At 42.0% G+C, this 14323-nt stretch overlaps 1 protein-coding gene across 2 annotated transcripts in view; it reads right to left on the minus strand.

The window, feature by feature from the left end:
- Positions 1-14323, minus strand: part of ACVR1C (activin A receptor type 1C) — an 80416-nt gene that overhangs the window by 38830 nt on the left and 27263 nt on the right. Inside the window, exon 1 of one of the 2 annotated variants that reach the window (XM_053259743.1) lies at positions 14013-14121. The exons of the other annotated variant lie outside the window; for it this stretch is intronic. The gene's annotated coding sequence lies outside the window, so the exon portion shown is untranslated. Of the gene's footprint in view, positions 1-14012; positions 14122-14323 lie in introns of those variants that run through there. 2 annotated transcript variants of the gene reach the window in all.

Here is a 14323-nt window from a genome sequence, read left to right on the forward strand (position 1 = left end):
CGAAGTCCGGCCAAACAAGAGTTAGAATTGTGCCATCACCATGTTTATCTCTTAGAAAAGAAAAAAAATTGAGCTCCTGTTGACTAACTGAAGCCACTAATGGACAACAGGAAATAAAACAAGGTTTGCAGCTCCTATTTTAAAACTTACCCAGTTATTGCAGCTAAGAGGGAAAGAACTGTTCACAAATTATCTTGCAATCAACAGAGTAATAATCTGGCAACTGCCTGATGGGTTTAAAGTACCATATGAAACCCTGACCATGCTCTGTTAATGAAGACCATTTTTAAGCAATATAAGAGAATATTATTTGGTTGCTAAGCAGTTGAAAAATAGCCCTCCAAAAAGCAAGGCAAATTACAAGCAAACAAAATGCAATGCATGGCAATATTAATCTAATTTCAATTTACTAGCAGGAAAACATGTTAGTACTTAATGGTGTTTTAAACATGCATATGTGAAAGTCGGCTCCCTCTGGCCTGAAGCACACTAACCCTGAAATATTAATGTATGAGAACAGGCATCCACAAATCCAATTGCCAGTTTGCCAGTGGTAAGTGCCCCTGGCCGTCTGGGGAGCAGGACACCCAGCAGCACACAGATCTCCTCAAAGTTCTCATTTCCAATGCCATTTTTAGCCTCTTTCCTTAAGGAACCTAACGGCACAGTGAGGAAATGCTTGACTAACAAGCAGAAGGTTGCCACTTCGAATCCCCACTGGTACTATATCCGGCAGCAGCGATATAGGAAGATGCTGAAAGGCATCATCTCCTGCTGTGCGGGAGATGGCAATGGTAAACCCCTCCTGTTTTCTACCAAAAGAAAACCACAGGACTCTGTGGGCACCAGGAGTTGACACCGACTTGATGGCACACACTTTACCTTTACCTTCCTTAAGGAAAGTAGGCTTATGAGATCACCTGGCATCCTGTGTGTGTATGTCCATGTGTGTGCCCCCTATCAACTTCGAAATGCCTGGACCAATATGAACTAAATTGGGTATAGTTGTAGGGACACACAGGGACACCTCAATGGCATAGTTTGTGATGATGTCATCCACCCTGATGCAAGATAACGGACGCATGAAGGTTTGAGGTTCACGTGGGCGAACTTGTGAACTGCTTAACTGATTTATATCAAATTTGGTCCAGCTGTAGGGATAGTGAAAGGAAAACAGGCAGATTAGTTCTCACCAGAATTTCTTTTTATTGAGAATATAAATCAGTTTCTAATATTTTCATTGGCCTGTTTGTCATGTTAGTCATGAGAGCATTCCCAGAGGATTTAGCTGTGCTTGAACTGCCAGACCCATATCTCATGCTTCATGATTTTATCAAAAGAGGACTCTTTGCTTAACTCTAGATAAAGATGACCTTTAGTGGCCCATATGCGCAATTTCTGCTACAAGGGAGGAGTTTTAGAGTTGCCCCTTAGCAAATAATCATAATGATCCAGTTGCTCAGGCATCCAAGGGATTTTGAATCCCAGCATTCTTCTTTCCAGACAAACCTTCACCATCAGGCTTTGCCAGTAGTCTTCAGTCTTTCAGAGTGAGAAGCAGAGTAGTGTAGTGGTTAGTGTGATGCAATAAGATTGAGGCGGCTCAGGTTCAAGTTCCCACAGCCATGAAGTTCATAGGGTGATCTTGGGTCAGTCACTATCTTTCAGCCAAAGCTACCTTACAGAATTGTTGTGAGGATAAAATGGAGGGAGAAAGAACTCTGTGCACTGTCATGAGTCCCGTGGAGGAAGGATGGCATAAAAATATAATGACCAGGCAAAGTCATTTTGCATAGATTACACTTACAAGAAAGTTTAAGAAATTAAATAGATGTAATAGAATTTGATATTGGCATGCTTGCAAAAGGGCAGTAAAAGAACCTTTTGAAATTTGTTGGATTTCGACTTCAACCATTATTCATTTTATTGAATAATTACCATATATTTATCTATTTATATTTATGTAAACCACTTTGGGAACTTTTATAGAAAAGCAGTATATAAATTTTTGTCATATTATTATATACGGTAAATTTGAATCATAGTAAATTTGAATCTGAGCAGAGGCGTAGGTAGAGGAGAGGGGTCCCGTGTTCACCCCTCTCTCTGGTGGCCCCTCAGAGTGTGGAAGATAATGAAGAAAATAGGGAGGAGTGGAGCTGGGGGCCCGGAGTCTTTGAACCCTTTCGCTCAATTATAGCTACACCACTGAATCTGAGAAAGAGCTGCTTTTCTTGGGCATTATTTATTTATTTATTTATTTGATTTCTATACCGACCTTCCAAAAATGGCTCAGGGTGGTTTACACAGAGAAATAATAAATAAATAAGATGCCTGTCCCCAAAGGGCTCACAATCTAAAAGAAACATACGACAGACACCAGCAACAGTCACTGGAAGTACTGTGCTGGGAGTTGATAGAGCCAGTAATGTTGTTTTGTAATGACTGATCTGATAATTGAGTGCTAAAAGTCTGCTGAGAAAAATTACAACATATGAGCATTAATCCAAAATTTCTGCTATTTAAAAAAAAAACCCACTCTCAAGATGTGTCCCCAAGCATAATCCAGTGTGGTGCATTCCGCTACTGTAAGGGGAAGGCTTGTTCATCCAAACTTTTGTATCTGTAGGTAAGTGGGAATTATTAGATTTCTTCAAAAATCTACCAAAAAAAATTTAAATTTTCATCATGCACATTCCAGAGTAAAAAGTAGTACATTCAGCTAATTTCAGTGGCAGGATTGTGTATGCAAAATTCTGTATCTGGAGGTCATTGGGAAGTATGACTTTACTTTGCACAAATAAATGCTTCAGAATGTACAGGTGGCCCTCATTATTGGCAGGAGTTCCGGTCTCGCCTATAGGTGTGAATACAGAAACTGCAAATATCAAAACCTAGAGTTAATGGGAATGGGGGGGTTTACATTCCCTGACCTTAAAAAAGATCCAAAAAAGCAGAAATAAAGGGAGTAAAGCATAGTTCCTTGCTCTCCAAGCTTCCAGCTTCCAGAAAGGCCCCCCCCCAAACATACCAATAGTCCAAATTTTAAATATTTTTTTCAAAAATTATTTGGAGGATTCCCCCCTCCCAAGAGCCACAAAATGGCTCCCTGCTGCAAAATGGTGGCCGAAAGTCATTTCCAGACACCTAGGAACTGTGGATAGGCAAATTCTGCCTATTTGTTAAACCATAGATAAAGAAACCAGGTCCTTATGACCAACCGCGGAGATTCGAAACCGCAGATGCCAGGACCACGAATAACGAGGGTCACCTGTATAATAGATAATAATAAAATTAATTTTTGAAATGTACATGTTCCTCTTTTCTCTCTCTTTCTCAAGGTGCACCCATACTTCAAACATATTGGTTTCACAGTCATTCCTTCCCTCTAAAGGAACCCCAGGAATTGTAGTTGTGTGTGCATGAGTGCATGCGTGTGTGTGTAGATATCTCTTAAAAGAATTATTTGAACATGCACTAAACTGAAGTTCCCAGGATTATTTTGGGAACACAAGGCAGTTCAACTAATATGCACTACAAATTTATACCAGTTTTAGACATATCCTCATAGATAAGCCTTTTCTCCTCTCCATCTTTCTTCATTTTTAAAGTATGGAGTCACAACAGCAATCCACTTTAAAGTGAAGCTGCAACCCTCTTATATATTCCAATGCACTGGTTTACAACCAGTGATCCAGAAGATGGTTGAATGCTGGGAGGAGGCTCCAACTGGAAACTACAGCTTAGGCATACAAAATGTGTGACTGCACTGACAAAACACATGCCACCAACTATATTATATTGTAGCCTGGTAAGAGTTTGAAAAACCTCGATTTAAAAAAAATAAAATCCTACGTAGACAAGAAAAACAAGACTTTTTAAAAAACATTCCTGCCAGACCTCAGACCATGCCGGTGGGTTATGTGTAGCTTTGTAAGTCGTAACTTATGCAACTGGGATGTTTAATATCTTTCACAGACTGTTGTTGGAAATTGTAGTACTGTACAAATATACTGATCTTAGATTAAATTCTATGATGTCCAGTAATGATGTCTGACTATGATGCCCAATTAAATCCCTGCTAACTGAGCAAAGGAGGCACTTTTTCAAATGGCAACTCTATTTATTTATTTATCATTTCTCTGTGTAAACCGCTTTGGAAACCTTTGTTGAAAAGCAGTAGATAAATTGTTGTTGTTGTTGTGTTTCGTAAGGGGAGAGTGACTGTTCCTATCCAACGCCAGCAGAACATCCCTCCAGTGGCTGTAGTTGCTGTCTACCTTATATTTCTTTTTAGACTGTGAGCCCTTTGGGAGGTAGAAAACCATTTTATTTTGTTGGTTTTCTCTGTAAACCATTTTAAGAACATTTGTTGAAAAGTGACATATAAATAGTAGCAGTAATTTCACTCAAAGCAAGGTAAGACAGATAACTTGAGGGGCAGGACGCTGCTGAGATAGAGAGGTCGCCTTTCCCCCCCCCCCTTTTTTTAAAAGGGCAATCTCTGCAGATTGGTGGATATGTGCACAACCTTCCAAATACTTTTTTTAAAAAAAGGTTTTGAACATTCTAGAACTGCTTTAGGCATGGAAGTGGAACATGGCCATTAATAACCATTACAACTGATGGCCACTGCCAAGAAGCAGCTTTGCATATTAGCAATAGCAATAGCACTTACATTTATATACCGCTTTATAGCCGGAGCTCTCTAAGCGGTTTACAATGATTTAGCATATTGCCCCCAACATTCTGGGTACTCATTTTACCGACCTCGGAAGGATGGAAGGCTGAGTCAACCTTGAGCCCCTGGTCAGGATCGAACTTGTAACCTTCTGGTTACAGGGTGTCAGTTTTACCACTGCGCCACCAGGGGCTCTTCTTTCCCCTGAACTTTTAAATGGGCCTTTTGTATTAATGTGCACATATATCTTCAAATACAAAAAGGGGAAAAATTAAAACCATTCCAAAAATGCTTTGGGCATTAGGAGTGCACATGCGCATATACACACTGATGACATAAGGGCATACCATGACAACTGTTGGAAGTGGCAACAAGTTTCTTTTAGAATGTTAAAACAAGACTGAGATACCATTTCCCAATAAGACAGAGCACTAAAAACTCTGTATTACATTACACTGCTGACTTTTAATGTATGTGAAGGCAATCACACTATTATCTGAACCATGCCAAACTTCATTTTAAAAAAATAATAATAACCCTACTACTAAGAACAGCTCTTGACTCAGCGTCTTGCAAAAAACTTTCACTCTATAGTTCCTTATTTTGATGTCCCCATCATTATATCCACTGGTGCAAATGAGTTTCCCTTTCATGGCACCACAGTTAAATGCTATCAGAGTAAAACATGTCCAGTGTACTACCAGAACCAAAATAGTCTCCGTTTCCCGTGATCTGCATGGGTGTCACATGCCCCCAATATGAACATCACTTAGTCCTCATCTCTGCATCTGTCTAAGTCATAGTGGTCAGTGTAGAGCGTCCAGGCTGCAGCTAAGGAAGCCACATCCTCTGACTGCTAAAGTCACAATGGCAGTTCAAGAGTATGGAATACTGTGCTGTAGGCATTCCTGGTCTCCTCTGTCTCCAAACTTTGCTGCATTATTATCCACAATAAATTATAATCCACAACATTTTTAAAGTAACACTTGTATATACCGCCTAGAGCTGTATACATCAGGCAGTATATAAATATGATAATTAATTAATTAATTAGTTAATTCAGATATTTGGTTCTGATTAATAGCTTGTTTCCAGTGGGACTGCTAAATTTAAATTCACACATCACGCGCACAATGTAGCAGTTTCTAAATGCAGCCAGTCAACTAAGAATGTATATCTGTTCACGGCTGTGGAAAGACAAGCTGTAAGACGCAATCAGTTATTCTTTGATTCAGAAAGACAAGCAATTGCCTTCAGCAGGGTTAAGAGAAAAGTAATTTGAAAACTGCTGCTCTAGACAGCTAGAAAACCTAACTAGTTGCTTCCATCTCTTTGATCCCTGCTCCCATAACAGTACAATGGGATGCAGCAAATCAGGCTGCCCATTCTTTTCGAAGGCCACTTCAAGGAGGTTTTACAGACAGGGCTTTCTCCCCTGAATCCACTCCTGATTGGAGAGTGCCAGTCCACATATTCGCTGTATTTAACCTGACCTCCCTGAAAGCTATCAGGGACCAGGACAGACAGGGCTTTGTCCCCCCTCACACACACACACACCCCGCCAAAGGGAGGCTGCAAATTCTGACTTAGCCTGAGATATGTCTGACTTAAATTAATCCTCTATTTCCAGCGGCTTTTGGAAAAAACCTCGATGTTTCTGCTAAGCTCCGATGCTTGTCTTTGATGTGCATAGGGGAGCAGCCGAGGGCTGTGTGGATGCTCCACCTAATCCCCCGCATTCAACTGTCTCGAATCTGCTGTGAAGTAGATTCACTCCTCGGATACCCCACAGCATAAAGCCCTGTCTGTAAAACCTCCAGGTGGAAATAAAAAGCACTGAAACTCTCTTTCCACACTTTCAGTCTTAGGCAGCGGGAATCCACACTCTGTCCAGATCAGGGACAGGGTCCTAGTCTAATTTCTGCCGCGCCATTTGCTGGCCAGCCAGCTCTTACTTTCCATGAAGAACTGATTTCTACTTTTCTGACAAATGGTGGCTCTTCACAGAAAATAAGAGTTGGCCAGCAGGTGGCGCTGAGAAAATCATGCTAGGATCCTGCATTGCATCTGGACAGAGTGTGAATTGTCACTGCCTGAGTCTCCAGAAGGCTGCCAAAATGTGCGGAAACAGAGGGAAATCGTGCTGGATACCGTGCTGTTCCAGTGCTTTTTATTTCCTTCTGGAAATGGTCTAAGATCAGCCTAAATCAAAACAGATTAGTGCTGAACCCAAGAGAAGGCAAACAGTTTGTTACAAATATAATCAGCTCATTATTCTAATCTGATTGAAGAGATCTTATTTGCTTCTTTTGCAATAGAGTTCGATTAGCATAAATACAGGATAAAATCGATGCAGTTTCTACAATAAAACTGGTCCAGAACTGCAGACTGCATGATAATAATAATCTTAGTATTCAATACTGTAACAAATGTACTCCAAACTAGTATTACTGTTTCAGGTCTTCTTCTCAGTTGAGTTATTTGAAAACCAACACACCTGAGGAAGATGCAAAACAAAAACCTTGACATGGATGCAGAGGTTGTTCCACAGTAATTCACAGCATTTTGTGCTTCCTTAAATTAAAACACAAACTTGTATATTATTTGACACTGTAATCCATTTGTTATTCCATTGGATACGACTTACCATAAAAGGACTAAAGCAACATGGTAACATCATAGGCCATACTTCTGCCTTATGAAGCTTACTTCATCAAATACTGCTGGATCAAGGGCGATGGCAGGTAGGCCTGGACTTAGCCCCATCTCAGATACTTCTGCTGATTTTTCTCTTTCCTTCTCCCACTCACATAAGAGATATGAAAAAGCTGACATAAGGGGGCTGAGAAGAAGACAACGGAAGGATTCCTTCCTAGATCTCATTAATACCTTCTCAAAATAGCTTGTAGAACACACTTGGAGCTACATAGAGCTATTTATCCTGCAGCATATATAGTGTGTTCTCTCGCTTATATATAGAGAGGGGGGCGGGAGAGCAGGAGGGCACGAATTCCAACTGTTACTTCCAGCTCTGTAGGCTTAGAGCACACAAAAACTCTCACAATAGCTGCTGGTTTGCTACTGCACACTCTCTCTGCTGAAATGAGGTTGCTTAGACATTGGAGCTATTCACACGACCTATGGGGCAGGCGGGAGGAAGGCTGTACAAGTCCGACCTCCTTCCCATTAGTAAAAGTGCACTGGCAGCAAAGACTGCAATCCCATACGATCGAGCTCCGGAGGGCCAGAACAATGCATCCCAACCTCCGGGAATCCCACAATGCACCATGTGCCAAGCATAATGGATTGAGGGATTCCCCCAGGAGACAGGCACTCTAGGTGCTCATCTCTGTGTCTCCTTGGGCTGCATGCAGCCCAAGGAGACACACAATACCAGAGTTAAGGGTGTGCTTATTTCCAGCTAAAAGCTGGGCTAGGTGGCACTGCCCCACCGGGATTGGGCCTGATCCCAGCAGTTCTCATCAGGGGTGTAGCTAGGGGAGAGAAGGCCCATGTTTGCCCCTCTCCCTGGCGGCCCCTCAGAGTGAGAGAGATAATGAAGAAATTAGGGAGGGGTGGACCTGGGGGGCTCTCAGGTGCTGAGAGGCCCAAGTTCTTTGAACCCATCTACTCAATTATAGCTGCACCCCTGATTCCCATGCACAGCCTAACCCAGGCTGGGTTTACAATTAAAACAAAACCATTAAAATCAGTTAACAATTAAAACAGAAATTATAAAACAGTGTAAAACAACAACAATTAATAATTATACGATCATAAAACAACAATTAATCAGAACAATTTTAAAAACCTTGAAAAACCAGGTTACAATCATCATTATATTTTTACAGTTTTCTTAAGCACCATATCTTAAGATGGGTGCAAATGTCACCTAATGATTGTGCGCAATTTTTAAAATGGTTGTATACAGTTTTTCACTGCCACATGGGAACATTCTAGATGCTGATCAGCTGAATGCATATTTTTGGGGGGCAAAGCAGATTTGCACAAGCACATCTGGGCTTCCTTTCCAACTGGCTGAAATTGAGAAGCTGGGCACTCCATTCTACTTTGCTTTCCCTCTGTTGCTAGGGTAGCTAGAAAGTCCTTATTTCATGATATCCCCTTAACACGTAAGATTGCCATCCCACAACAGATAATCTATATATTCTGCACTTCCTACTATCATAACAGTTTTATATCCAGCGCCAGACTGTCACATGGCTCAACTGTCCCACCATTAACAGGCTGAAATATCAGGCTGCATGACAAGCTATCCAGCTCTGCCGATTCATTCTTGGAGGCAATCATGACCACTTTTGCATTAGATCCAGCACTAGAAGGCACTAGGTGCTAGGACCTCTTGGCTGGCTGCCAGGTTGCCCTCCATTCCTCTCCATCAGCCAGGGTCTAGATATCATGCCAAGATCAGTCACTTGTATGCGCATAAGACGATGGGAAACAGCCATGAAATGACAGAAGGGATCTCTTGTATAACAAGCTGCCACCTACGCCCTCCTTAAGCAAAACACAACCGCACCAAGTAGACAAACTAGCCCTCTGGAAACATACTCCTCTACATAGGAAGTGGGGGGGGGGTTGAGATTGTGCCACTGGACCTACCCCTTCACGCATTCTAAACAGCAGGTGCCGTGACCGACACACGTAGGCAGGAACTGCAGGAACTACCAGTGTACTGCTCACACCATTTATGTATATAATCTATGTATATTTACTAATTTACCATCTATGTGCACATTCTGACCAACGTGTGGGGGATCAAGCATGCAATCTGCCACCATAGTTTCAATTGTCACTTAGCTGCAGTGAACATCTGCACCAGGCAGCAGATCATCTAGTAGGAAAAATCTGGTAATCAGTCAGATGTTTAGTTAGCTGTCTTTGTGAACAAAGACACTTTACTGATAGAATGCCCTCTAATACACTGCAATATATATATGGCTTGACATATCTTAATTCACTGTAATATGAAGCATCCCTTGATTCTAGAGAGGACACAATCTTTCTTGTACTTGCAAAACAAAACAAAAAATGTCACATTTCTCCTCCCTTTCTTGTTGTCAAGCAACAGTTAAAATGGAAACAAGAAGTCAACAAGAATCAAACATTAACAGCAAAATAAACATGGCAAAAAATAAAAGTATCCAGAGATTTTTAAGCAATACAAAAGGGATATGGGGATGGTCTGTCTGGACACAGAGAGCGCATATCCAACATGCTTCTGTACAATCAAATGTCAAGGCTCCCTTTAGCAAAAGATCTTTGAAAACTAATTATGCTTTTAAAAGCAAGAGCACATTTTCAAACGAAATTCCTCTGCCCAAAATTCCCCAAACATTTATATACCACTTTTCAACAGAAGTTCCCAAATGGCTCCCTACCCCCAAAGGGCTCACAATCTAAAATGGAAATATAAGATAGACCCCAGCAACAGCCACTGGAGGGATGCTGTGCCGGGGATGGATAGGGCCAGTTGCTCTGCCCTTGCTAAACCTAAGGGGCCCATTAATCAATACAGAGCAACCAAAACATGAGTGCAGATAGGCCAAGTTATTTGATTATATTAAATATCAATAAAATAGATGTATCAATGTTATAACATTTAAAATCAAGTGCCTAGTGATGTCAGGTATCCTGGCATCTCCTGTCAGTTATTCCAATGTCATGATGCTAATTAGACTAGATCCTAAGAACTTCTTTCACAAATGAATTAGCTGCATTTCTGCAAGAAGAGAAGGCATTTTTTTCCTATCCTGAGGGAAGAGGGGATATACTCAAAAATATACTCCCGATTTTTGAGGGATGTAACTTTTCCCCTAGAAGGAAAGGAGAACAGGCCTCCTGAGGGTCCCCCCAACCATCAAGAGTGCGGGGGGGGGGATGCAGGGAGCTGCAGAGGGAAGAGAGAATCAGCTAAAACTGCCCCTGCACCCTTGCTCAAGTGGAAGTTCTTCCTACTGGCCAGAATACTGGAAGTAGGAGAAAGCTGATACTAAGTTCTTAACGAGCAATTGGATAAAATATTGTCTGCATGCTATTCCTTCCATATGTTAAAGGGGCTAGAGAGTTGTTTTGATGAAAGCTGGACATTCAATGGAGGGGGCCTGGCAATATGCCAGGCCCCCACAACTCAGCAACAGCAGCTATGACCCTGACCGTGGGTGACTTATGCAGTGGAGAGAGAGAACTGAGTGGAGAAACTTTGTAGTCCTCCTTAGGGTACAGATGCATCAGTTATTGTAATACTTTCACCTTGACAATACTTGAACCTGGTTAGGGTCGTCCCCCCCACCCATGAGTATATGATAAAATACTTGCCATTTTGAGGATTAACATTTCCAACACAGCAAGTTCAAGAGTCTCCCATTGTTTCCTAGTCTCTCTGGTTCTGTTAGCATAGATATGAGTCAGAGGCTGATCTAAATAATTCCTATAGCTTTACTGGGTTGTCAGGGCAGGGGGAGAATCTATAGAGTTGCGGGGGGTGGGGTGGGGGTGGAAATCAGCCATGTCCCATTTCAGCAGGCACTGACAAGCAAGATTGCATAGAACAAAGCAATCAAACAAAGCAAAGAGTAATCGACACAATTGCTCCTGCTTCAAAGTCAGCCCCATGGTACCCCCATGGTACGGCAAAGAAGAACTACGAGAGCTGAAGCAGCAAAGTAGAGGACTAGAGCTCAAGTGGAGGGAGATTTGGCATGAATCTGACAGGTTGCAACACAGAACGCATTTGAAGATCTATGCTCTGGCACTGCGGGCGGCAAAGAAGAAGTTCTTTTCTGCCAGCATTGCTTCCACAAATTCATGTCCAGTGGAGTCATCTAGGGTTGTGAGGGGGCTACCTTATGCCCTCTCCCCCTTGAATTTGAAATTGGAATCATCAGTCAATCGCTGTGACGTCTTCAATGACTTTTTTGTGGAGAAAATCTCTCATGTTTGGGCTGAGCTGGATTCCACAGTTACTGCAGAGACTACTGTGAAGGTGTCCAGCAACTCCTCTTACGATTTATCCTGCAATCAATACGCACACAGTTGAGAACCAGTGTGGTGTAGTGATTAGAGTGTTAAGACTAGGATTGGGGGACTTATACTCCCCATTCAGTCATGTGGAATTTTGGTTAGACACCCTCTCTCTCTCCTCCAAACCTGCCTCACAGGATTGTTGTGAGGATAAAAGTGGGGAAGAACATGTATATTCCCCTATACTCTTTGGAGGAAGAACAGGATATGTGTCATAATAAAATACATATTGGATCACTTTCCAAATATGTAAAATACATATTGGGTCACTTTCATTTTGTGACTCTTGAAGATGTGGACAAACTGCTTCAGACTGTGCATCCTACAACCTGTTCTCTTGACCCTCACTCAACTTGGCTTATCTCATCTGGTAATCAAATTATTAGAGAAAGTTTAGTAAATATTATAAATGCTTCTCTGAGGGAGGGCAGGATACCTCCTTGTCTTAAGGAGGCTATTATTAGACCTTATTTGAATAAATCTGCACCCCTTGGAGTTGGCTAATTACAGACTCGTTTCTAATCTTCCATGGTTGGGCAAGGTGATTGAACACATGGTGGCCAATGGCTCCAGGCAGTTTTGAATGATACGGATTATCTAGACCCAATTCAAACTGGCTTCCAGGTGGCTGTGGGGTTGAGACTGCCTTGTTCAGTCTGATGGATAATCTCCAACTGGCTCTTGATAGAAGGAGTGTGACTCTGCTGATCCTTTTAGATCACTCAGCCGCTTTCGGTACCATTGACCATGGTTTCCTTCTGGGTCACCTGAGGAGGGTGGGATTGGGTGGCACTGTTTTACAGTGGTTCCATTTCTACCTCTCTGGTAGATTCCAGATGGTTTCACTTAGAGACCATTGCTCTGCAAAGCAAGAACTAACATGTTCCACAGGGCTCCATACTGTCTCCAGGGCTCTAACATCTACATGAAACCACTGGGAGAGATCATCAGGAGGTTTGGTGCAGGATATTATCAATATGCTGACGACACCCAGATCTATTTCTCCATATCAACTTCATCAGGAAATGGCATATCTTCCCAAAATGCCTGCCTGGAGGCAGTAATGGCTAGATCAGTTTCAGCCGATTGTAAGATGTCCTCTGCTCTGTCTTACACAATACGTCAGCTATGTCCATTTCTGGAGGTAAATGACCTTAAAACAGTGGTGCATATGCTGGTAACCTCTAGACTTGACTACTGTAACACATTCTACATGGGGCTGCATTTGTATGTCATCTAGAAACAGAATGTGGCAGCCAGACTGGTCTCTGGGACAACCCAAAGGGACCATATAACACCGATTTTAAAAGAAATGTACTGGCTGCCAATATGTTTCCAAGCAAAATACTCTATGCTGGTTGTTACCTATAAAGCTCTTAATGGCTTGGGTCCAGGGTACTTAAGAGAGCACTTACTGTGTCATGAACCTTGTCACCTATTAGGATAACCTTGAGAGGTCTGGTTACGGTTGCCAGCAGCTCATTTGGTGGTGACTTGGGACCGGGTCTTCTCAGTGACTGCCCCAGGGCTTTGGAATATACTCCCTGTTGAAATAAGAGCATCTCCTTCTCTGTATGCTTTTAGGAAGACCTTCAAGATGTATTGGAGATGGAGTTCCATTGCATTGACCTTCTGCACCAACTATCCTAATGACCACTAGGGGCACTGGGAGTAGAGGGAGTTAGTGAGGATCTCCTTACCTGCCCCTGCTTTCCTCTGCTCTATGAGCCCTGCTTTGACTCCTCAGGTACTTCCTGTAGTGAGTCAGTCCTCTTCCTGTCCTCCTAGAGAGAGAAGGTGGAAACCTCTCTCTCCGTACCTATTCATTATGTAGCTAACAGATAGGACTAGGTCTTTCCTATCTCAAATGTACTTCACCAACAAATCTATTTAGTTTAGATTGTACAACAATCTCCCTGCGTGATCTTTAAATAACTGCAACAACTACTCAGCACACTGCTCTGTAACTGCAGTGGGTAGCTTCTTTTGGCACTTTGCTAAAAATAATCACAAACCCCAACAAGACGCACCTGCCTTCTCAGACTTAACTGAAATTAATTTTAAACTATATAATTTGCTTTTATCTTGTGGAATTGTTTTTATTTGTCTTGTAAATTTTAACTTTTTAAATTTTGTTTGACATGTGTTGTGTTTTAACTCTGTGCACCACCTAGAGATGCACATACCGGGCGGCATAAAAACATGATAAATAAATAAAGAAAAGTATTTGTTCTATACTACCAGTGCATAACTGAAATAAACCCTTTTGTTGAGGCCTATAACTGACCTGGGGCAGAGTTTGAGTTCTGAGGCTCCCCACCTAAAGCTTCATGTACATTTCAGTTGAAGGCTTCCGCTCCTCCCTTCTTTAGGTTGACCTCCTCACAAGACTTCCATCATGTCATCTGAATTGTACACAAGAGCATGTAATGAATGTCGACAGCCAGATTGCCTTGGCACCAAGCAAGGGACGGCGGGACTTCACAAAAAGTCTCATAGCACAAGGCTTCCCAAATTTCGTGTAAGGCAACCAACGAGCCATTTTGGAAGGGGGGTATATACATCGAATGAATGAATGAATGAATGAATGAATGAATG

This window comes from Hemicordylus capensis, chromosome 1 (assembly GCF_027244095.1).
Source record: "Hemicordylus capensis ecotype Gifberg chromosome 1, rHemCap1.1.pri, whole genome shotgun sequence".
NCBI lineage: Eukaryota > Metazoa > Chordata > Lepidosauria > Squamata > Cordylidae > Hemicordylus > Hemicordylus capensis.